The sequence below is a fragment of the Vanessa cardui genome, chromosome 22 (genome assembly GCF_905220365.1).
Source record: "Vanessa cardui chromosome 22, ilVanCard2.1, whole genome shotgun sequence".
Taxonomy (NCBI): Eukaryota; Metazoa; Arthropoda; class Insecta; order Lepidoptera; family Nymphalidae; genus Vanessa; species Vanessa cardui.
The window spans coordinates 10,750,198-10,763,757 of NC_061144.1; positions in this window are offsets into that span (position 1 = coordinate 10,750,198).

Genomic DNA, 13,560 nt, shown 5'->3' on the forward strand with positions numbered 1-13,560 from the left:
TTCGTTGGAGCCACAAGCGAATAATAATAATAAATAAGGATAGACATACATTTATATACATATAGATCACGATTCCTACGATACTATCGATTAATCTGTTGGGCGTGTCTAATAAATCGTTTTGCTAACTAGCTCTTAGAGTATGGGGTAGGGTTGGAAAAAATATATCTTTCAAATAATTTTATATTAACTTTAATCGTGTAAGATATTGTTAGTACTTCAATTTATGATTAATTTCAAAGTCAAAGTCATGGATTGGCTTAAGGCAAAATGGCTTTTACACTTGGACATCATGAAACAATTTTAAATTTCATACAAAACACATATTTTAAGGTATTTGCGGCTTTGTAAAACCACTCGAAAGAACCTTAAAAGGATATTTTTTAAGATTCCCTAGAGTGGTAAACTCAATTTTTAAAGGCGAGCAGTGCACCAGTAAGCTTTCCGGTGTTGCAGATATTCATGAGAGATGATCCTTTTGTCAACGTTTGCTACCAAAAACAAATTAAACATCAAGCATGCTATATAAAAAAAATCGATAAATTTATTAACTGAAATTGCAATGAATATTATGACTTAGCATATTTTAAAATACTAGTTGGATTAGTATTAATTTTGGCTTGTACCACCTAGTGAAAAGAAAGATAATTAGATTATTTCATCAAATAAAAGCCTCGAAACTAGACCAGACTTTTTAAAAAAAATATATTAATTTTTGTCGTTTTATGCTAACAGTACTATTACGTCTGCTATTTATACAATAAGAAGCAAAGGGTAAATCGCATGATTCTAACATCAAATTAAGATATAAAGTTGTTTTGATAAGCGGAATGATATGAATGTTATAAGTGTTATGACGGTACAGGCGAGTGCAAAATAATAATCAAATAAGTAATCACTACATAGTATAAAACAAAGTCGCTTTCTCTGTCCCTTTTTCGTATCTTTAAAATTAGGCAACGGATTTTGATACGGTTTTTTTAATAGATAGAGTATTTCGAGAGGATGATTTTTTGTACATAATACATTTTAGAAGTTTGTAATGTGATGGCGTAAATAAACAAATTCTGTAGTATATTTAGTATCAGTATAGCACCCGTGCTAAGCCGGGGCGGGTCTTATACAATATATAAATAAATGTATGTTGAACACTTGATATCGTTCACCCTAAGGATACTTGACCACCAATCCGGAATAAAGCAGACTGATGAAATAAGCTCTAAATCTTCTTAACTGCAATGAAGTTCTTAGTTGAACATTTACGGACTGTTAGTAAGTATTTCTATTGTGTTTTATTTGTGTTTCACGGCAGACTTTGTCTTTATTCATGGTGAATCCTAATTATTTTTTGTACGTGAAAGAAACCTAATTTACTCTTTAAAATATTACCTATATATCATTGAATGTCTAGTCATAATTGATATAGCCATTTCGGAGATTAAACGTAACAGACAGACAGACAGCCCGATAGACCGACGATTTTTAAAAAATTGTATTATTTAAGGATCATCAACAATCAAACGCATTTATTAATACTGTATTAATTTAACATAACAAATAGACACTACAATTATATTTAGTTGTATAGATTTTAAGCATTTATCCAACATATCCGTTTAATATTTTGGATTATATTATATGTATTTTGTGACAGCCTTCCCACAGAACATCAGAGAAGTGTTAATTTGTTGGATCCCGTTACTTGTAACATATAGTGAACCAATATGGCGCAGAGAATGCTTGAATCTAAGTCGTTCATTGCAGTATTTGATACAAAAACCAGCATTATTGAGTTTTCCTGAACTTATTTTTTATCTGTTTATTCTGTATTCGCCTCGTTGAAGAAGAATATCGTGAGAAAACCTCATTTGTGGAAAGTTGTCACGTGTACAAAGTCCAAAAGTAGCGTAGAGCATATTGGCAGCTCCAAATTTTCTTCTTTCTTGAGATAGTTAATATTCCCTTAAGTACCAGTGTCTATGAGAACTGTTGACCATTTGCCTTCAGATGGTCGATTTGTCTGTCTATATGCTTATTTAGTCGAGATGGCCCAGTGGTTAGAACGCGTGCATCTTAACCGATGATTGCGGATTCAAACCCAGGCAAGCACCGCTGATTCATGTGCTCAATTTGTCTTTATAATTCATCTCGTGCTTAGCGGTGAAGGAAAACATCGTGAGGAAACCTGCATGTGACAAATTTCATAGAAATTCTGCCATATGTGTATTCCACCAACCCGCATTGGAACAGCGTGGTGGAATATGTTCCAAACCTTCTCTTCAAAGGAAGAGGAGGCTTTTAGCCCAGCAGTGGGAATTTACAGGCTGTTGATGATGCCTATTTTAAAGTTTAAATAAATCTTTGCACGAGCGGTTGGATCTCTATGATACATATTATTTCTATCATCTTAACTGTTAATAAAATTTTTATATAAATGTTTTATCACATAATATTTTTTTTTGAAAAGTAAATATATTTTTTTTTAAAATAGCTTGAAGTAACAATTGACCAAATGTAGATGTCGGAAAAATTGATAAAAATAAATTAAAAATCGTCTTCAGACTTTTAAAATATATATTTTAATTATATTCGTAAACGAAAAAAACTCGTTAAAAATTCAATTACGTTTACAATAAATTTAGATTGAAAAAATTATAATGCAAGAAGTTCCTGACTGTACTTTTAAGGGAAATGCAAGTATCCAAAGATAGCAATTCATTTATCACGGATTGCATCGTACATTTCTGACCGAGACTGTTTTTAAATATCCGTACGCAACTACAGCTTTTATTTCCTATAGTAAAAGGATCACATTTGTTTGTATTAATAACAATTTATTCGACCACAAACTTTGGTATACTGTAAAGGTACAGCTCTTCAAAAGAACTCGTTTAAATATATAAGTCATGCAATTGTATATCTAAATGTTATAAATTTTAGAATGAAAATTGCATGAACTAATTATGATTTGTTTTATTATGGATGAATAGTGAGTAATGGCGTGTTTCTTGCTCTGAGAGCAGTAAATATGATATTTAAATGGACGTGTTTACACTCCATGAAGTTTACATTAAAATCAGGTGTACAAGTCAATTAAAATACGAGACGACATAGCTTAATATGCACTTACAATAAAGTCAGTAATAACGTTATATTTAAAGCAACATTAATGACGTGAACTGCGGAGATGGTGCAGTGGTTACGATACATGATCCATACCGAAAGTCGCCAGTTCAAATCCACAAACCAAAGCTGAATTGAATTTTAAAAATTAATTTTCGTTCTCGGCGGTGAAGATCGCGAGGAATGCTGCATGTGCCAGAAATTCGCTTCTGTATTCACTCGAAAATAATGCCTGAAATAATATCTAAGCCCAGCAGATTGTCACATACAAGCTATCATTATACTGGTATAATTTTGGTGTAATGGGGTATGGTGTAAATAATAATAACATTTATACAGATGATTATAACTAAATTTCACTGATATCATTTTGTTGCAAAAAAATGAAATTCTTATAGTAATTGTCGTTCTAAGATTTAGCAGTCTCAATTTGAACAAACAATATTAAGGCATAACATTCGTCTAGAGTTATCAGGATAATAAGAGTTCCTTCAATGCTCGCTTGTGCCCATATAACAAATACAGTTGATATTTCCCTTAAGACGAGCTGTTTTATCCGAAACCAATGAAGAGGACATTATTATCAAACTAAGCACTAAACTCAACTCAACCATAGGCGGTCGAATGTCAAACGGTAGCCGCTTTTTTATCTGTGGTTGAATAGTTTTTACATCATAAGTATCATATATATATGCGGCTTCTCTTTTCCTTTTTTTAGCCAAAGGAATCGATATTAAAAAAGTATGGGACAAAAGTATACAAACGCCTACGTGTCCGTTGTCGTGTGTTGACACGTACCAAGTTTTTGCATTTGATTTTTTTGGAACTTTTCTCATTGATGAAATGACTGTGAGAAATAACAAATACTTCATACGTTAATATCTATACTTTAATATGTTTACAAAAACACCGAAGCAATGTGTTCCATATATTTTTTACAGTAAGAGGAGACCTATGAACACTTGGACACTTTATGATTTAACTTAATTCTTTTGCTGAGTGAGTAATATAATAGTCGGCTTGGAGATAGATTTATAAACCAATTTTTCTGAACTTGCGGAATGAAAAATATTTTATATCAACTCATTTACAGGTCTAATTAAAATAGGTACCACCCACTCATATGTATTCTACCGCCAAGCAGAACAACTTTATATTGGTGTGTTATAGATAATGAATGAAAGAGTCAGTGTAACTACAGCCACAAAGGACGTACCTAATAACTTAGTCCCAAAGCTGTATTTCATTGAGATGAAAGAAATGGTTAAAATTTATTTTGGCATCATGACAATATGTATGGCGGTAGTCGTGACCACTTACCATCAGGTGGACCATTCGTCCGTGACAATTCAAGAAAATATTTAGTTGGTTGTCATATGTTAGGGTTATGTTAGGTTATAAACGTAGCCTTATATATCCTTTCTTGTAGTTCAAGTTTGGTTTATACCAAATTTCATCACATTTGGTTCAGCGGTTTGTTCGTGAAAGAGCTACAGACAGACAGAGTTACTTTCGCATTTACAATATTAATATACTCGTAGATATATATGTAACGTAATCTATGGGACATTTACGCGCTGATACTCTCAATTTTTTTTCAAGAAAACATTTGAAATACTTTTATGTAATCTTATCTAATATTTTTTAAATAAAAACCACACTCGACTGACTCGGATCTAAGTGGAAATATAATCTCTCGAGTAAAAAAATGTCGGTTTCTTTCTTATCATGTGGAACAAGGAATTCCTTTATCTTGGCACTTAGAGACAAACTGCACCGGCTTACGTTTGTTATTTGAGATGTTAATTAACAATGAAATAACAATAACAGCTGGTTCTCATGTTATTGTTTGTAAATTTACTTTTAAGATTCCTCTTCGGAAACAATGAAAATTTCAAGTGTTATATTGCTTGAAGTTTAATTGCTGTACACATCAATATGTTAACAGAGTTATGACGTAATCAAATTTGATTGGACGACTAGACGTGTTTATTTTAGGGAGTGTTTTATATTTTTGGCTAAAGAGCAAATTTTTTTTTGTAATAGATGGCTAAATGGGGTCATATCGAATTGGTGGTAGCACTTAATTAATTATATAATGGGTGAGTGACCGGTGGTAGCTTTACTTAATATAAAAAAAAGTTGTTAAATGAAATTTATATTCACTGGTGCTTTTAAAAGACTACATAAAAAAGTATATTTTGATTTGATTTGATTGTTATACTGCAAGCATAAGAGGGGTTAGATCATCTTAAAACAATATGTCTGTGGGTGATGTTGGTTAGATAGTATCAGATGACGCATTTGCCAGTCTTGGTAAAAAGTTGGATACTATTTAAAATTCTGGAAGAATGAGCAGGAAAGGGTGGTTGTCAAGACGACTGGTCATTTTTTATATTAATTAAGCGTTTTGCTGACAAACAATCTTATATGTTACATCCTTGTTGATCTGAACCAACATACGTTATTTGTCCTGCTTTCATAATGACGATATTTAACATATTTCCGCTTTAATAGGTTATGCAGTTCTTAATTTTGTGGAAACGATTGGTGTAATAAGACTATAAACACTTTGTGTCTCCAAAAATGTTTGTGTTTTTGTATTTTTGTATTCATATGTTTGTCCCCGTTCCATCAATCTTTGGTCTATTAAATATACTCGTAATCGTAATTCGATGATGCTTAATTCAGATTATTACTGAATATTTATAAACACGTTAACAAACATAAACCAAAATCAAAATAAACTTTTTTCAAGTAGGCTTTTACAAGCACTTTTGAAGCGTTATTTTACAATAAAGTGAAGCTACCACCACGCTACCATTACATTTCATAAGAAGATTCTACCGAAAAGAACCGGCAAAAACTCAGTTACTCATTTTTAACATTTAAAAAATACAAAGTCAAGTTAGTTAAATAAATTATTTAAATTAATATACTGCTTGGAAGTCAACAGGTACATAATTAACAAAATCATTTTTCAATTTATATATGTAGATATATTTTATAACGTGACGTTGCATGTAAGTTTATTGATCATGTAAACATTATTAATCAAGCAAATATACTCTATTACTGTTTAACGTTCACTCAAGTAAAAAGTTTACACGACCAGTTTAAGTGATGTTTGTTAAGTTAATATAATAACTATTTTTAGAAATTTTTCATTTGAAGTATCATTATTTATTCGAGACGGTTTTTTAATAGCTGTTTAATTTTTTGCCTAGGTCTAAAGTGCAATTCGACAAATTTTGCCACCAAGTGCTATCTTTTGGTGCTGGAATGATATGTCCAGTTCGGTATCACGAGTCGGGTTAAAAAATATATTACATTTTTGACAAATTGTGGATAGGTTTAGAAGTTGATAGCGATGTATTTCCGTGCCTTGGAAAATCAATTAGAAGGCCTGATTGGTGGAGGGACTTTGTGCCTCAGTCGGTACTTCCCACATTGTTTATCTAATCAATCACCAAAATGTACCTAGTATTTTTTGTTTTCCATTTAGGTAACTGAGTCAGTGTCACTACAGGCACAAGGGATATAATATTAGTTTCCAAAGTTGGAAAGTGGCACATTGGTGCCAATGTTTGCGGGCGTTGGTGATAATGTAGCATCAAGTACACCTAATTAACCGGCTACCTATTTTATACTAAACAAACTGTTTTCATTTTTCAATAAGTTCTTTTCCCGATGGAAATCTGTGCTTATGTATGTGTATGTGTATGTATGCACACCCGTGTACTTATTTATGTATGTGTGAACGTAAACACAATGACATTTAAATATTTCTTCGTATTAATACGAGCGGACTGCTTTCCTATTTATCCACTAGTGTTTCTATCCATTCTACGCAGCTGGCACACATACAGACAGGTTTTGTTTTTTATACGGAGCGACTACCAACCTTGTGGAGCGTATAAGTTCCTACAAGCTACATACCTCTTGACAACTAGACTATATTGATGGGAATGTCGATTCTTAAATAATAGTGTATTGTATACAACATTCACTAATATTATAAATGCGAAAGTTACTCTGTTGTCTCTTTAAATAAAGTAAGTAAAAAGTAAAGTAACAGCCTGTAAATTTCCCACTGCTGAGATAAGGCCTCCTCTTCCATTAAGGAGAGTGTTTGGAACGTATTCCACCACGCTGTTCCAATGCGGGTTGGTGGAATGCACATGTGGCAGAATTTCGATGAAATTAGACACATGCAGGTTTCCTCACGATGTTTTCCTTCACCGCCGAGCATGAGATGAATTATAAACACAATTAAGCACATATATATAGTGGTGCTTGCCTGGGTTTGAACCCGCAATCATCGGTTAAGATGCACGCGTTCTAACCACTGGGCCATCTCAGCTCATGAATAGCTCTTTAAATAGCTCTTTAAATAGCTGAACTGATTTAGATGAAGTTTGGCATGGAGATTGTTTGAGTTTCGGACAAGGACATGTTTTTTTATGATATAAGTTGGCGGGCGAGCATATGGGCTACCTGATAGTATGTGGTCACCATCACCCATAGACAATGACTCTGTAAGAAATATTAACTATTCCTTACATCGTCAATGTGCCACCAACCTTGGAACTAAGATGTTATGTCATTTGTGCCTGTAGTTACACTGGCTCACTCACCCTTCAAACCGGAACATAACAATACTGAGTACTGTTATTTGGCGGTAGAATAACTGATGAGTGGGTGGTACCTACCCAGACGGGCTTGCACAAGGCCTTACCACCAAGTACACATATGATTATTTCAATTCACTCTTGTAGGGGGTAAAGTTTAGTGTGACGCTTTGTGTACTGTAGGCAAATTATAGTAAATTCCATTAACAAACTTACATATTTATTTATTTATTTATTTATTGGGAAACAAACAGCACATACACATCATAATAGTTTTCACATATAAAAAATAATTACATAAGCCAACAAAGTTTCCACTTTTGCACAGTGTCATGGAGTGAACATAGAAGTAAGAACATGTAAGTGACAATTGTATGTATGTAGATGTACCTCGATAATAATAAAAATTAAACCGTTTTATAATTCAGCAAAGTTAAAATTTAATTATTTTAATTATAATAATACTAATAATGCAGAAGGCAGTACTCTTCGGCACGGCTCGTATTGTGAGGAAGTTCCTCTCTCTGGAGCCCTGACCACCGGTGGCTTGGACCCTGTTCCCGTCACTGGTTGGCCTCTGTATTTTAAAATTTTAAATATATTTTATATGTATGTATTTTATATTTAAAAATGTATTATATATGAGTAAAAAAAAATAAAGACTAATAATAATAACAGCCGTTAAATTTCCCACTGCTAGGCAAAGGCCTCCTCTCCCTTTGAGAAGATGGTTAGGAGCATATTCCATCACGCTGCTCCAATGCGGATTTAGTGGATTCACATTTGACGCAATTTCGTTGTAATTAGACATATGCAGGTTTCCTCACGATGTTCCTTCACGGCCTAGCTCAAGATGAACTATAAATACAAATTAACTACATGAAAATTCAGTGGTGCTTGCCTGGGTTTAAACTCTCATTCATTGGTTAAGATGCACGTGTTCTAACCGCTGGGCCATCTCGGCTCATTATTCATTCTTATTCGGTGTAAAATATGGGCCATCAAACAGACGTCGTCTCTTCGGATCTTAAAACACTCTTGCCAATTGAAACAAGTTGCCATTGACGTGTTTATTTACAAAACGCGAAAGCATAATTTACGATAATATTAATTTGGTCGTAACGAAAGATTTGAAATTTGAGTGCAACTGTAAAAACGCGGCTGAAACGATTTGCAATCTCTTAAACAAATAAACATATACAATAACGAAACTGAAATCTTGTTTATTTTTATTACTTTTACGTCTGCAAATCTTTTCGTGTAAAATTAAATAATAATATCATGTATATTGAGATGAGCTGAGATGGCCCAGTGGTTAGAACGCGTGCATCTTAACCGATGATTGCGGGTTCAAACCCAGGCAAGCACCATTATATATATGTATTAAATTTGTGTTTATAATTCATCTCGTGCTCGGCGGTAAGGAGAACATTGTCAGGAAACCTGCATGTGTCTAATTTCATCGAAATTCTGCCACATATGCATTTCACCAATCCGCATTGGAACAGCGTGGTGGAATATGTTCTAAACCCTCTCCTTAATGAAAGAGGAAGCCTTATCCCAGCAGTGGGAAATTTACAGGCTTCACTTTACTTTACCATGTATATACGTCTATCTCACGATTTTTCACGAATGGATGCAGCGATTAGTGGCGATCACAAATGAAGCATAATATAAACAGTTATAAGCATAATATAATATACAGATGTTGGGATTTGAACCCGTTCATATTTGGTTAAGATTCAAGTACTCTAACTACTGGACCATTCTGGATCGTTTTAACATTTATCAAACACATTGCATAGTTCTAATGATGTCAAACTAACAAATAAGTACTTATAGTCTTACCATAGAAGCGAAGCAGAGATTATTGTTGTTTATTTAATGACAATAGGTCATTAGAATAATCTTAATCCCGGAAAAAAATAAAAATAACAAAATATTCATTACAATACATTTTATAAATTCCGTATTGGAAAAAATTATAAAGGGCACGCGAACGCCAGGTGCTGCCTCCGTTGGAAAGGGCTTTTATAATAAAGGAGATTCCCTAAAAAGGGTGACCATACTTAAGTAATGTAGTAACTTAATAAAGTGCTTTAAATATTATGTAACTTTACTTTTTTGTGTCGGCTAATAAATGTGTTACAAAACATTTCAAATTTATATTTTTTTCTAACTTCGCACTCAAATATTTTTAAATTAAAAGATAATATTTTAATGGCATATTTAACTTAAAATAACTAGACATTCAGGAATTTTTAAGATTATTATTTTATAAATATTTCTAAAATAAAAGTAACTTTTGTTTTTTTTTTACAGTAAGTTTTTTGTTTTTTTTTTTGCTCACTTGATGGAAAGTGACTTCCAACGACCTACACACAACACCAGGGAAAAGTCTAAGTTACGCTTTATTAAATCAGCTATATGCCAATGAAAGTCTCTTCAAAATCAGTCCAGTCATTCCTGAGATTAGCCGGAACAAACAGACGGACAAACAGTCAGAAATTGTAAAAATACATGCATTTAGTGAAAAGCGGTTATTTTAATAATACAACCAGAGACTCCAATTTTATGATATGTATAGATGGTCGCCCTAAGTGTGTGTTAGGGTAGGTCCACAATGGTGTTATTTTAGCGAAAGCGGTTAGGTGGAGGGCGCGCTACTAATTGTTATTATCCGTCTAGTTGAATAGTCGAGTGCGCTTGCCTTTTGGTATTATTAACTTTATGCAACTATTTATATCAAGTACAGAAGTTCGAAAAAAATATAGTACGAGTATGTAAAAAGCTAGCTTTTTGGTCTAGGCCGTCAACTGTATCAAAATCAATCTGAATTAATTTAAATATTTGTAATAATATAAATGATTGAAAGCAAAATGTTTACGCATTTATTTTATATATTTATTTAATAAATAAATAAATAACTAATACAAATGAAACGATTAATGTTTTAAAGTAATAATAACTTTATCAGAATATGAAAATAATAAGCTAACTAACTTGGACTTTGTGCAGCAAGTTTAAACATGATATGAGAAAAAACATTAAATTTTCTGATCTCGCTGAGTTTCTTTCGCCGGTTCTTCTCAGGTCTGAGGTGTTAAATTCCCAACCGGTAGTAGATTTTTTGACTTTGACTTTGACAAGCCCGCTTGGTTTGTATTCTAATGACAAACAGCAATACTTAGTATTATTGAGTGAGTGAGTCACGGACCCCTTATACCTGTAGTTACATCTTATCTCCCAAGGTTGGTGACACACATTGGGACATTCATTGCATATTTTTACAGTTGTTCAATAATAATTAAAAGTTTGTAGATGTTATGAACGCAGCTTTATCTTAGCAGAAAAAAATGCGTAAAGTTTTACAGCACAGATATTTTATAGCACAGATAACATTTCAAAGTTAAAGATTTGTCCTACATTGAACGATGAAATGCGATCGTACCCCGTAATGATAAAGCTTAATAAACCGATCCCATAACCGTTTCTGCTTTCTTTAAATTAAGCGAAACTTAAAACTGCAAGGAATTTAATCTTAGTGAAATTGAAACACCAAGTAATCAAAATAAATTTATATGACTGTCGAATTAAGTCCATTATTCAAATATTTTTGGGTAGACATCCTCCTATAGGAAATCTATATAAATTGCCTACAATTTAGTAATCACTAACGTAATATTTGATTCCTAGTATCCTATCGAGGAACATATTTACTACACGAACCGTGTTAACAGCACACGCCGGCTATTTAAAAACAATATATCATAATACAAGTGAATCTCAGAACTTCTCTCTCCACAATCAGTTATCGGGCTTGACCTATATACCGTGGCCTCTGCGACGGCCACTTGCGACCGTCGCAAGGTACCGTCAATGTCAGATTGATATATTGGTCAAAATTGCACTTTGAGGTCAGACGGAAAAAAGGCATAAAATTGATCATTTGTTTAAGGGCGATTTTATGACCCTTTTAAGTAATAAAATTGTTCTGATATTATACGACGCAACATCTGTTTATTTTATTGATATAAGTAAAACATCTAAAAATAAAAATAAGTTCTAAAATGTCTTACTGTTTCTGCAAAGATCTGCTCTTTCTAACAAGAAGGTTTCGGAGGTTTTCAGTACATTTTTGTGAACATTTTGCAGAATTCCATTTGACAAATTCAATTTTCCTGTTGCTGTTTTTATTAACCACGGAAAATGGAGAATATCCTGCTTACTATTCCCGTAATATTTGGTCAAGATTCAAAAGTTAACAATGCGCCATTTCGGCTTTTTTGGAAAAACACGTGAAATTCGGCACGTATGTCTTCAACTTGGGGCTCGTTAAGGATTCCCCGAATTCGCTCGATATGAAAAAAAGGTTCTAGAGTATTCAACTTTGATTGACTCAAAATATTCATCTCCGAATGCTGACGTATGACCATCGTTGGTCTTATGCTTACGTAATATTTAAACGGCTTGACCGGTTGAGGACAAATTCATACTATATTTGTTTTGATGTGCACTTATGTACTGTAAGTGTAGCTGAAATTTATATGATGTGGTGTTTTTATCTTGCTTCGTGATTTTTCTAGCTTTTAAGGCTCTTGATTTTAGGAGCGAAGTTTGGTTTGAACCAACAATTAGAAACAACAATTTAAATGTTGAAAAAGAGTAACTACTGTGTTTCTTGCCGGTTCTTCTCTGTAGAATCTACTTTCCGAACCGTTGGTAGCTTCACTTAATTGTTAAATGACGATTCAAAAGTGCTTGTAAAAGTCCACTTGAATAAAGTTTGTTTTGATTTTGATTTTGAACAATCATTAATTATTTAAAATGTCAGAAATGTTGACGTATTACGTACGACGATTCATTTGGAACTACCGTAAATTTTCGAAGGATTAGATTTTGATTTCACTTTTGTTGCTTCTGCCTTTTGTTTTATAATCAGAGGCTTCTGGAATGCAATGGACAGGGCCAGGAAAGAAAAATATTGGGTTTTCCTATAAATACAATCTTTATGAAGCTGAGTTTTGAATTTTCGGATATCTACCAGGAAAACAGCGTCTAATCTTGATTGTCACTACTGAAAAATGTTTAAGCAATAATCTCTATTATACAATACTTTGTATTGTTGTGTTTTAGTTTGAAGTACATGGAATTAGTATTGTTTAATTTTTATACAGAGAAATAATGTAATTTGATTCCTTTGCATTTTTATTATATTTTTTTTATATACGTTTCAAATATAAAATATTCGGGTTTGATTCAGGTATACCTTCAATTAATTTTGTATATCATCAATTTATGACTGTTTGTGAGAGCGTACTTTAAGTCAAAGCTCATGAATGTGTCATTTCGCTATTAAGGACAGACATTTTGCTATTAAGGAAAATATTTGCAGTCCATTCCTCTGCTCTACTGATCGTCAGTATATAACAGATTTTCCTTCGTCTTATTCAAGTTTTTGGAGTATAAGTAATTTTTTTTATGTTTGGTTGAAAACTATGCAAAAATATGCCATTTACAGCGATAGGCGAATTCTAAAGTTAGACTTTAGCTCCTCTCTATTGCCGAAAATCGCGTTAAGCGAATAATAACAAGCGATCGCTCCCATTTCGAGCGGATACGGCGAAAGTGGGCCGCGAACATTCAGAGCACCGAGCGCACCCCTGTTAGACGTCGACAAATCAATTTCAATTCAATCACATCACATTAAGGTTCATATTCGAACATCACTTCAAGGAATTAGGCACTATTTCCGTACTATATGATACGTGAAATGTTTTGATTGTCAAATTCGTTGCAATTATAT